We start from the raw sequence: 12500 nt of genomic DNA on the forward strand, positions 1-12500 counted from the left end.
TCTGAACTAAAATTTAATGTGCCTAACTATTTAAGTACATCCAGAATAATACACAAGCACCAAGAAATGACCTCGAAAACCCATAAGTGGCGAGTAATTAGCATTGCAAAAGTAATTAAAATATTCTAAAAATCATTTGAACATTTTCTAAAAGCCATTTGAACAAGTTATAATCAAGATATCAAATTTTGGTTAACAGATCCTTAAGCAGCACATTCAGGCAAATTTAATTTAATAACTTAATCATGTAAGGTATATCCATTTTCCTTAATAAGGTATTCATTTCTTTAATGTACATAAATATATAACTTTACTTTAAAAGGAATTGTAGGATCATCATTTAGATCCACATCAGATTATGAGCTTAAACAAAATTCATATGCTGAGATCGAACTTTTAGATATACATGTAAATGGTGTTTTCTAGTTAATATCTTGAATTCTTAATAAATTTATTTTTCTTTTTGATTGAAACTTTGAAAGTCAAGCCTATCATCTTTTGTAGTTCTTAAATATCGTCCAGATCATATAAAGCTGTAGCAGTATAGCCACGGTGTTTTACTTTTTACCTATGCAGGTTACAACATACAAATTACAATTAGGGATGGTAGAAATAGTTGTTACAAAAGGCCAAGGAGTCGGAGTCGAAGAGCATAAAATTTGAGGAGTCGGAGGTGAAGGTTTTGTTCGACTCACAGCCCTGCTATCAAGAGCAAATAATTATATTGGAACTGTTGGTTAGTGATTCCATTACATAATTTGCTTCAGCAATAGCAGCATATGGGCCCCGGTGACGATACCTACCACTCTTACCCTAACAAAAACTTCAACTGAACAAGGTGTTTAACATGACATAACCAGGCCGATAACCCTCATGTATTTATGTATGTATGTATGTATGATTTTTACTCAATAAATTCATACAAAATCAAGGTCCCAGTACAGGTGGTTAAGTACCCTGCACTGCAACAACAATGTACCGATACTAATTCTAGGATTTTATTCATATATCCACATATTAGCTTAGGTTAATAGCCGTCTTAATAGCAGTATTATCTGTCTATACCACATACTAGCTTAGGTTAATAGCCATCTTAATAACAGTATTTTCTGTCCGAGCCACGGCATCCACAACTCCTGTACACACGGCGGAGAGCTACACTACCGCCTCCTCCTCCCTGGACCCCACAGTACAACAACACAACTTGTTATCACCTTACCTTCACTCAACTGCTAATAACCACAACGTAGAGTCCTGGAAGTCATCACGACGTCACAAACACGAGGTAATCCACAAACAGCAAACGTAAAACATGGAGATAGCAATCAAATACTGTATGACCACACACACACATACATGTTGCCGCCACCACTGCCGTACCTCTAATGATTACTGGCGAGTGGCGAACCCGAGGTGCTTCGATTCCTTAATTCATTGGTTCGCTTTACTGATTCATATGAAAATAATCGACTGGACTGCGGAAAGAACACCATACACGATTGGTCCGTCATCTATAATCTCATTAATTTTCTTAAATCACTTCTATCCACCATTAGCTAAAATAAAACTGATAATTATTAACGAAAGATAGTCATGAGTTTCGAAGCTTCGTCAACAATCCGCTCTTACGTCACTAAACTAGTCCACAACCAAACAAGCAGTTGGCTTCCACGGTTAGCATAAGCGTAATACTTCCATTACTATTTTTATTATTATTACTGTTATTATTATTATTATTATTATTTGGGGTTTTAGACCGTGAGACGTGAGTTAATGTTCGACTGATGACTCGCTCTTTGCTCATGAAGAATATCAAAATCATCAAATATTAATTTATTTTTCTTTCTGGGGTGTGTAGATGGAAGGAAGGGTGTGTGGTTGGAGGTAGGGTGTGTGGATGGGAGGAAGGGTGTGTGGTTGGGGGTAGGGTGTGTGGATGGGAGGTAGGGTGTGTGGATGGGAGGAAGAGTGTGTGGATGCCGGGAAGGGTTTGTTATTTATTTGAGATTGTTTGGCTCTCTGAGGCTGGCGTGTAAACTGGCGTGTAAACTGAGAATATAAACAAGTACTGTGTGTATTTGTAGTGTACAGTACAAGTGCCTACAAGTATACCTGGTAGAGTGGCTCGTATGTTTTGTGAGATAAGGCACTTCTGTGTTTTTTATCTAACATCTTTAGTCTGGCTATACTACTGCGAGGTTCCTTAGGGCCATTCCGGAAGTTTTCAATACGATGCAAACAAACACAGCTGCAACATCTCACAAAACACGCCAGTTACTGTACCAGTGCAGGCGATTATACAGTACCTACTTACATCTGGTTGGAGTAGAAGAGCATCGAGCGAGAACCAGTGATTCTGAGAGGCATCCGTTCTCTGTTACTTAGAAAATGTTATTCCCTACGCTGGTTGAGGCTGGTCTCTATAATGGCAACAGTACAGTATCTAGGTGTGTGTTTCTGTAATGTACATATTTAGCGACCTGTTATATTATTGAAAACTCCTTCATAATTTAGCTTGTTTGCAACATGATTCAGCTCTGTTTAAACATTATGTATACTGTACATTCATAATTTGAGCTGGATAACAAAAGAAGATCCCGTGGGTTTTTTTTTATTCAATAACCTCTTATTCATTTCAGACTTACAGTTATTCAATCATTCCTTCCAATCTTGTTTCTTTTCAATTCTTAAAATACTTTTGCCTTTTACTCTGCTTTCATCTTTTTTCCTGTCACTATGTCTATCTGTCTGTCTATCTATCTGTCTGTCTGTCTGTCTGTCAGTCTGTCTGTCTGTGTGTGTAGGTAAAAATCATTATTGCTGGACGATTGCTTGTCTGTCTGTCATATTGAAGGGTGACAACTATGGACAAGACTTGCTAGCCTCCCATCACACTGGAGACTAAAATATCTGTACACAAAAATATATATTGTCTTAAGATCTGGGTTGAGATAGAGATTGTGTTGTATAGGTTTGATAGTCTTTATGGGAACAAAATGACCGTCTTAGTCTGCTCGTCTGTGTTTGGTCTTAACGTTACCGCAACTTTGGGTGTATTGTCATCAAACTTTGTATAATAGTTAAGTGCAGTTCTTTTAGCATTTAGACATCGAGGTTTGTTAGCTTTATCAGTGGATTTTTAACTTAATATTTCTAATTTGGTCTTTTTGTGGATATATTTTTTTTTAATCTCACTGTCGTTCTATCATACGGTAAACATAATTACTTTCGTGAAATAAATATATCGTAATCTATAAATAAATACGTGGAAAGATTTTATGATAATGTTCATACACAACATTTTCAGTGCTGGTAATAAGTAAAAGACATTCTTGTATTTCCAGGCTTACTCTCCTATCTCTTCTCAGTCATGATAGCAATTTTCTACAGTTTACCAGCATGCATCCAACGCTGCAGTATGATGATTCACTCCTAAAAGCTCTCACGCAAATCTCCCCAAACTTTCGCAGAGGATGAAGTTAATTACTTAAAAACAAAAGGCAAAGCTCGAATAATTTACTCGGGCTGGCTAATCGCTCAGTATAAACAAAGTAATTACTTGCTCACTGCTGGCCAGTCACATGGAACCTGAATGTTATTTGCCACGGTGAGAGAAACAAGATGAGGGAGAAGTGAGAAACATGGTGAGGGAGCAGTGAGAGAGACAAAATGAGGGAGGAGTGAGAGAAACAAGATGAGGGAGGAGTGAGAAACATGATGAGGGAGGAGTGAGAAACATGATTGAGGGAGGAGTGAGAAAACCATGATCAGGGAGGAATGAGGAGGAGAGAAACAAGTTAAGGAAGGAGAAACATTAGTGGATGATGAGAGAGAATGAGACTTAAAAGTTTCATGAATTAATTGTCTTAAGATAAATAATTTGTACACTATTGTTTTTCAGAAGCCAAACGTTCAGTCAAAACTTGGATGTACAGGAATGCACTCACACCATGGGAGAGAGTTTCTGTTCTCTGCACACCATGGGAGTAGACCTCTTCTATGCACACCATGGGAGAGTAGACCTTCTGTTCTCTGGGAGAGGACCACTACACCATGGGAGAGTAGACCTTCTGTTCTCCACACCATGGGAGAGTAGACCCTTCTTCCTCCACACCATGGGGAGAGTAGACCCTTCTCCTCTCCACACGCGGGGAGAGTTTCCTCCACACCATGGGAGAGTAGACCCTTCTGTTCTCCACACCAGGGGAGAGTAGACCCTTCTGTTCTCCACACCCTGGGAGAGTAGACCCTTCTGTTCTCCACACCATGGGAGAGTAGACCCTTCTGTTCTCCACACCAGGGGAGAGTAGACCCTTCTGTTCTCCACACCATGGGAGAGTAGACCCTTCTGTTCTCCACACCATGGGAGAGTAGACCCTTCTATCGTCCATAAATTCAGAATTTCATTTGAATCGGACACGTGGACGGCGGTCTTCATAGGGTGGGTTGGAAGTGGTCCATTCCCGCAACAGCTCGTCCAGGGTCTATGTGGCATAACTGTACTTGATGATGTTGCTGACAGCGCTGCCTCATACCGGGTGTTATTACTACTACTATTACTACTACTACTACTACTACTACTATTACTACTACTACTAATAATAATGGCTGTTTTGCCCAGGTATGTATATATTTCAAGTTGTCAATATATCAACAATAACAGCAAAAGACCCGAGGGAGAGAATTAGTCGAAACACCTAACATTCCTCATGAATTTTCTGATCTCCTGAGGAAGAACAGAGGGAGTCACAGACTTCTCTGTTGAAAGGTGAAGTGACCAACCTGAATACTAATAAAGAACATTACACACACATAACAAAACGAACACCTCGAACACCACTTTGAACACCACCGCCAATAATGTACACTGTCGGTCTGATACATTTTGTTTGATGTCATATATCAAAAGAGTAATTAACAATACCGCCGTATTAATAAACAATGGAAAGTATATATACATTTTTTGTTACATTTTTCATTAAAAAATATGGATTAATAGTAAAAAAATTGTAGATAATAAATATTTACTGTGTGTGTTTATGATAGTGACCAGACCAAGACCAAGGCTGTGATGAATAAAATGTTTAGTGATCCAAATGTTGAAATAATGTTTTGAATAATACTAAAATATTAAGAAGATATTTCCAAATGTATGTGTGTTTAGATAATGGGTTTTGTTTTACGTTATACACCGCTTTTTTACCTCTGGCGATGAATGGTGAATAAAATACAAAATATAACTCTAGTTAAATATATTAAAGTTAACTTCATTAGCTTTTAATGTAGCTTTTTTAGGATCTGTGGCCAAAAGATGAACTTTTGATAATTAACTGTCTTCATAGTAATTAGGACAATTAATTATTAAATTCTCATACTTGAAGGAACATTATGACAATTAATTATAAAACTTTCAACGTTTCGACCACAGATCCTTAATCAGCGTGTCGAGGTCGACCTATACTGAGATTTTGAGAAAATTTTAATTTTTGGATCGAAACATTTTGATAATTAATCGTTCTGTCACTGGATTTTAATATAAATTGTCAAATGCGCAAATACCAAAAATTTATTAAAGATATTGACTACATGAATTTAGTAGCAAATAAGTAAAGATTCAGCAAACCTACGTAATGTTTGGTGAACTGGAAGAATTTGTACGTTAATAAAGAAGGATTATCTGGCCTGGTATGCACAGGTGAACTTAAAACTGATGACTAATAGTAATTTAACATTTAAATCACACCCTAATAATATTCAAACAGAAAAAAAAATACCGAAAAAGCTTTAACGAAACTCGGATGAATTTCTACTTAAATGAGAGAAACATCAGAAAGTCTAATTGAATTTGGTACAAAGAGTATTAGCCGAGGTGAGCGTCAACGAATAGAAATGAAAATCAGGATTGCAATTTCGTTAATCTGAGTTATACTAAGAAGGAATTAGACTAAAGAGGATAAAAGAAAATGAAGAAATTCATTGATGACAATTCTTTCATATATTATCGCTTTTTATTCAACTGTTTATATAAAATTCCTCCAGTGAGATTCGAACCATCAAGCCGGTAAATGAAAGACGATTAAGACACCTCTGTGCTATCGGAAGCTTAAGAGGATTGAAAGCTATGTAAAGGAAATCCAATACCTTTCCTTCTGGCCCAACGCATCACCAATACACACACACACACACACACACACACACACACACACACACACACACACACACACACACACACACACACACACACACACACACACACACACACACACACACACACACACACACACACACACACACACACACACACACACACACACACACACACACACACACACACACCTTCTCATCTATTTTATTACTAATTTTCCCTATACCACCCATGCCTCTATGACTATTATCAATACACAACATCGTGGAAATATTACGTAAACAACTTTATTGTACGTGTGAAAAAATATATATTATGATAACTTTCCGTATATAAAACTATTATATTATTTTACTGTTTTTTCTCACCAATATGATACCAGTTATATTTATTTTCAAAAGAGGATTAAATAATAAAGAAAAAAACAAATTCCAATAGTTACATTATCATATATGTGCCATTGGTTATATTTCCAGGGATATAAAACATATATTTACGACTACTCTTATATATCACAGAATATCCCTTGTGTTAGTTTTTACCATTAACGCCTATATAATTTTAACATGGAAGCTTTTAAATAAGATTATTATTATTAGTAGATAATGCTGAGTTACATGTAGTGTTTAAAAGTGTAGTTGACCTTTGACCTGACCTTTGGCGGATAGTGGATGGTCATCAGGTCATACAGGTGTCTTTATGATCTTATTTTTTTTTGTTCCTGTTGTTAGCTATTTTATTTTTTGAGATAGAAGTCCCACCTGTAATAATCTTGATGTTTGTGGTGACTGGAGAGAGAGAGAGAGAGAGAGAGAGAGAGAGAGAGAGAGAGAGAGAGAGAGAGAGATAACATGTGGCTTTCTATCTGTATGCAAAATGTGCTGTATAAACTTAACGCCACCTGACTGTTGATGCTTATGTATAAATATATTTTTATTATTTCATCTCAATACAATTTCAATATCAGGAGAATTATTAATACGTTGGCAATATTACTTTAACGATATGAGTCTCGTTCAGTTGTTATTTTTGTATGTAAAAAATATGAACGTATTATAACGTACTCGGAAATAATGTAATACTGGAACTGTCTGTCTCTCTGTCTGTCTGTCTGTCTGTCTGTCTGTCTGTCTGTCTGTCTGTCTGTCTGTCTCTCCTAAGCTTACAAATCATAATGAGAGTAAAAACTTGCTGAAACTGTGATTAAAAATGGAATTTACTCTCCGGGAGAAAAAAATAATTCATTGCATTTTGTACAGTACCTCTAATAATGTCATAAGGTATTATTGCTACACTTCAATAACTAAACTAATTAACTATTTTATTCTATGCTAATAACTACACCAGTCATGTTACTTATAATATTTTATTTAGTTAACGCCAGATGATTTTATTCACCCCTCCCCCCTCACCTACCCACACAAGATGTAAGGAGTTAAAAAGAGCTTAAGATAATATATTGTGTCTCAGTAAAATCCACCCTACACTTTATTCCTTTCAGTGTATAATTTGGTGGGTTGCTAAAAATATATAGTTAATAATAGATAGTGAAGGAAGAGATGCACTTTTATTGAATTTACTCATATGTACAGTGTTACTAACTTCGGTATTATATTTGTGTAGGTGTTTTTAATGGAACATATTTACACATACATAAATACACAAATACATGTTATATATACTGACAGACATACACACAAACAGTTGAAAGATAGATAGTCATTAGAGATATGCCACCCCCTACATTAACTCCTATCTCACTACCTCCCCCTTCCACTAATTCATCCCTACCATATCCCCTTCCAATTAATTCCTCCCTACCATATCCCCTTCCACTAATTTTCCCTACCATATCCCTCTTCCACTAATTCTCCTCACCATATCCCCCTTCCACCACCTCCCTCCCCACCATATCCCCCTTCCACTAATTCTTCCCTACCATATCCCCCTTCCACCAATTCATCCCCACCATATCCCCCTCCACTAATTCTCCCCCCACCACATCCCCCCACTAATTCCTCCCCACCATATCCTCCACTAATTCCTCCCCCACCATATCCCCCCTCACCACCTCCCCACCATATCTCCCCTTCCACTAATTCCTCCCCTACCATATCCCCTTCCACTAATTCTCCCCACCATGAACCCCTCCACTAATTCCTCCCACCATATCCCCTTCCACTAATTCTCCCCTACCACATCCCCCTTCTACTAATTCCTCCCCCACCATATTCTCCTTCCACCACCTCCCCACCATATCCCCCTTCCACACCTCCCCACCATATCCCCCCTTCCACCAATTCCTCCCCACCATATCCCCCTCTACTAATTCCTCCCCACCATATCTCCCTTATTCCTACCATACCCCTTCCACCAATTCCTCCCCCACCACATATCCCCCTTCCACCTCTCCCCAACATATCCCCCCCTTCCACACCCTCCCCCACCATATCCCCCCTTCCACCAATTCCTCCCCACCATATCCCCTTCTACTAATTCCTCCCTCACCATATCTCCCTTCCACCACCTCCCCTACCTCCTTCCTTCCACCAATTCCACTTGGCCCTCACCATATCCCCCTCTTCCACAGATTCCTCCCTATCTTCTACTAATTCCTCCCCCAATCTCCCCTTCCACTAATTCTTCCCTCACCATATCCCCTTCCACCAATTCCTAATTCCTCAAATTATACTTTCATATCCTCCCCCTGTATCTTCACTAATTCCTCCCCTACCATATCCCCTTCCACCAATTCCTCCCCACCATATCTCTCCCTTCCACTAATTCCTCCCCTTCACCATATCCCCCTTCCACTAATTCCCTCCCCACCATATCCCCCTCACTAATTCTCCCCTCACCACCTAATTCTTCCCCCTACCCTCCCATCAGCTTCAGTTTCTCTCTTATCATCTCCTCCCCACCCCCTTCCTTTCCCTCTTCCCACCCCCTCCACCAGGTGTTCAGATAGCTCTTTAAGTCCCATCTGGTGGAGGCTGGCAGAGTTAACTTACCTCGGGAAGTCACGCACGCTGCTACATCAAAGACTATCACGCACCCTTAAAAACATTCATTTCCCTGACGTGTTTATAGGTAGTTTTGAGTCAATCTGGGGTCTACACTCATGATCGCTAGACTGTGTCCCGATTTTTTTAATAAACAACCTAACCTAACTTAGGTTTGTATATGTTTAGTTCTGTTTGCTCTGGGACCTTAACCAATCAGAAGTCTTGATGTAAATGGTAAGGTATATTCTTATTGGTCAGATATATCCGGTATACCATCATATATTATCTTTATTATTTTATATTTATTTTTATATCATAAAATAATATATAACTAATAAAAAAAATCCATATTATTAATGTATATATTTGTTTTCATCATTAGTCATATTATATCAAATTAACTCGAGGTGATGTTAAAAAATTCTTCTTTTTCACTCGGTTATTGAAGTGTTGGTTAGGGGGTTGAGTGTGTGTGTGGGTGTGTGTGTGTGTGTGTGTGTGTGTGTGTGTGTGTGTGTGTGTGTGTGTGTGTGTGTGTTTTGAGGAGAGACCAACGTTAACTGAAGATATATTGAAAGATGAGGTGCAACTACAGGTAGAATTCGATGTTAGGGAAACACTGCAATGTATATCAAGTATTAGATGCAGCAGCGGAGACACTACCATCCCAATAAGAGAGTTCTCACAAGTCACACGTCGCTGTCTTGTTATTAACTGTCTGTCCTCTTGGCGACTTCCTTCTCTGTTCACCACGATATTTTCCGACATTTGGCAGAAGCAAGATAAAGGAAAGTCGTATCATAAATTTCAACACAATATTGTACAGATAATGGTCTTTGAAAGTGTTTGGCAACCTCTTGGGCCATTATAAAAGACTTCTGATAACTGCCATGCCAAATATCATAAGCAGCTTGCCAAACAGCCTGAGTTAAAGTGAGGAACTGTTTAGAAAATGTTTTACACTTTAGTATTGATTATTAATTAGTTAATCTTTCTTTTACCCAAGACTTTTTTGGTCGTATCAGAAATTATTATTATTTTCTGTCATTTGATTTAGGTAATTAATATTTATACTATACTTTTAAGAAATTAGCATAAGCATATATACAGAAAATATTATGCAGTATATACTACGATATACTACTCATTATATATACTTAACATCTAAGTTCAATAAATTCTAAGGTGTAATAGAACAGAGAGAGAGAGAGAGAGAGAGAGAGAGAGAGAGAGAGAGAGAGAGAGAGAGAGAGAGAGAGAGAGAGAGAGAGAGAGAGAGGAGAGAGAGAGAGAGAGGAGGAGAGAGAGAGAGAGAGAGAGAGAGAGAGAGAGAGAGAGAGATTAGTATAACAACAATGTACAGATGATTTTAAAATATATTCTAAACACTTAACTAATCACCCCTCAGAAAAAATACCTCACTTATAATATATGCTACAGAAATAATTTATACACCGTCTATGCATAAAAGAGCTGCTATTTATTCTCAATATATAAACGGTACAGAAATAAATAGCCAAGAACTATTATTTTTTATAAGTAATGTCAAGTGGCTTATATTTTAATTAATTACGAAGGCCTTAATATTTCTCAAGTCGAAATTAATGACCTTAATTAATTAGATAGATGAGTCAGCATTTTGTCTTTACATATCTGAAGGGAATAATTTATCAAGAATAAGAAGAAGAATAAGACTAAGAAGAATATTAAATGAGAAGAAGTGTAGAGAATAAGAGTTAAAATAAGACTAAATAGAAGATTAAGAAACAGGAGAAGAAAGAAAATTAAAGAGAGTGAAAATGAGAAAAACAAATATGAATAGAAAAGAGAAATAAGAAAGAATATGAGGTGACAAAAAAAGAGAGAGAACACACACACACACACACACACACACACACACACACACACACACACACACACACACACCAGGTAGACAGGGAGGTGTTGTTGACTTCTCTGCCTTGAGCTCCAACACTGAGAGGTGAAAAAGTTATATTTTTGTTTGTCACTTTATTTCAAACTCTCTTTCTGTTTTTGTGTCTGTCTGTCTCTTTATACATACATACGTACGTACATACATACATACATACATACATACATACATACATACATACATACATACATACATACATACATACATACATACATACATACATACATACATACATACATACATACATACATACATATATGCATACATATACATACATGTATACATGTATACATACATACATACATACATATACATACATACATACATACATACATACATACATACATACATACATACATACATACATACATACATACATACATACATACATGCATACATACATACATACATACATAACATACATACATACATACATACACACATACATACATACATACATACATACATACATACATACATACATACATACATACATACATACATACATACATACATACATACATACATACATACAGTTAATATACATACATACATACATACATACATACATACATACATACATACACACATACATACATACATACATACATACACATACATACATACATACATACATACATACATACACATACATACATACATACATACATACATACATACATACATACACATACATGCATACATACATACACATACATACATACATACATACACATACATGCATACATACATATACATATACATACATACATACACATACATGCATACATACATATACATATACATACATATATACACATACATGCATACATACATACACATAAATGCATACATACATATATACATACATACACATACATGCATACATACATACATACATACACACATACATACACATACATGCATACATACATACATACATACATGTTAATTGGACAAGAGAGGGACAAGGAATAGTGGAGAACAAGCAATTAGCGATGAGAGGGATGAATGAGAGTAAAGGGGAGAGAGAGAGAGGAAGAAAGAGTAGAGACGAGAGAGAGAGAGAGATATAGGGGGGAGAGAGAGAGAGAGAGAGAGTTGCATTCATCTTCTTTAACAGAGGCCGTTTGATGGGGCTCTCTCTTAAACTGCTTAATGTTTTCAAGGCGATATTTAGCTTGATGCTCCTAACCCAACCTAACCCAACCCAACCTAACCCAACTCCAACCTAACCCAACCCAACCAAACCTAACCCAACCCAACCTAACCCAACCTAACCTAACCTAACCTAACCCAAACCTAACCTAACCCAACCAAACCCAACCTAACCTAACCCAACTCTAACCCAACCTAACCCAACTCAACCCAACCCAACCTAACCTAACCCAACCCAACCCAACCAAACCCAACCTAA

Source organism: Homarus americanus, unplaced genomic scaffold (genome assembly GCF_018991925.1).
Source record: "Homarus americanus isolate GMGI-L3 unplaced genomic scaffold, GMGI_Hamer_2.0 scaffold32583, whole genome shotgun sequence".
Taxonomy (NCBI): domain Eukaryota; kingdom Metazoa; phylum Arthropoda; class Malacostraca; order Decapoda; family Nephropidae; genus Homarus; species Homarus americanus.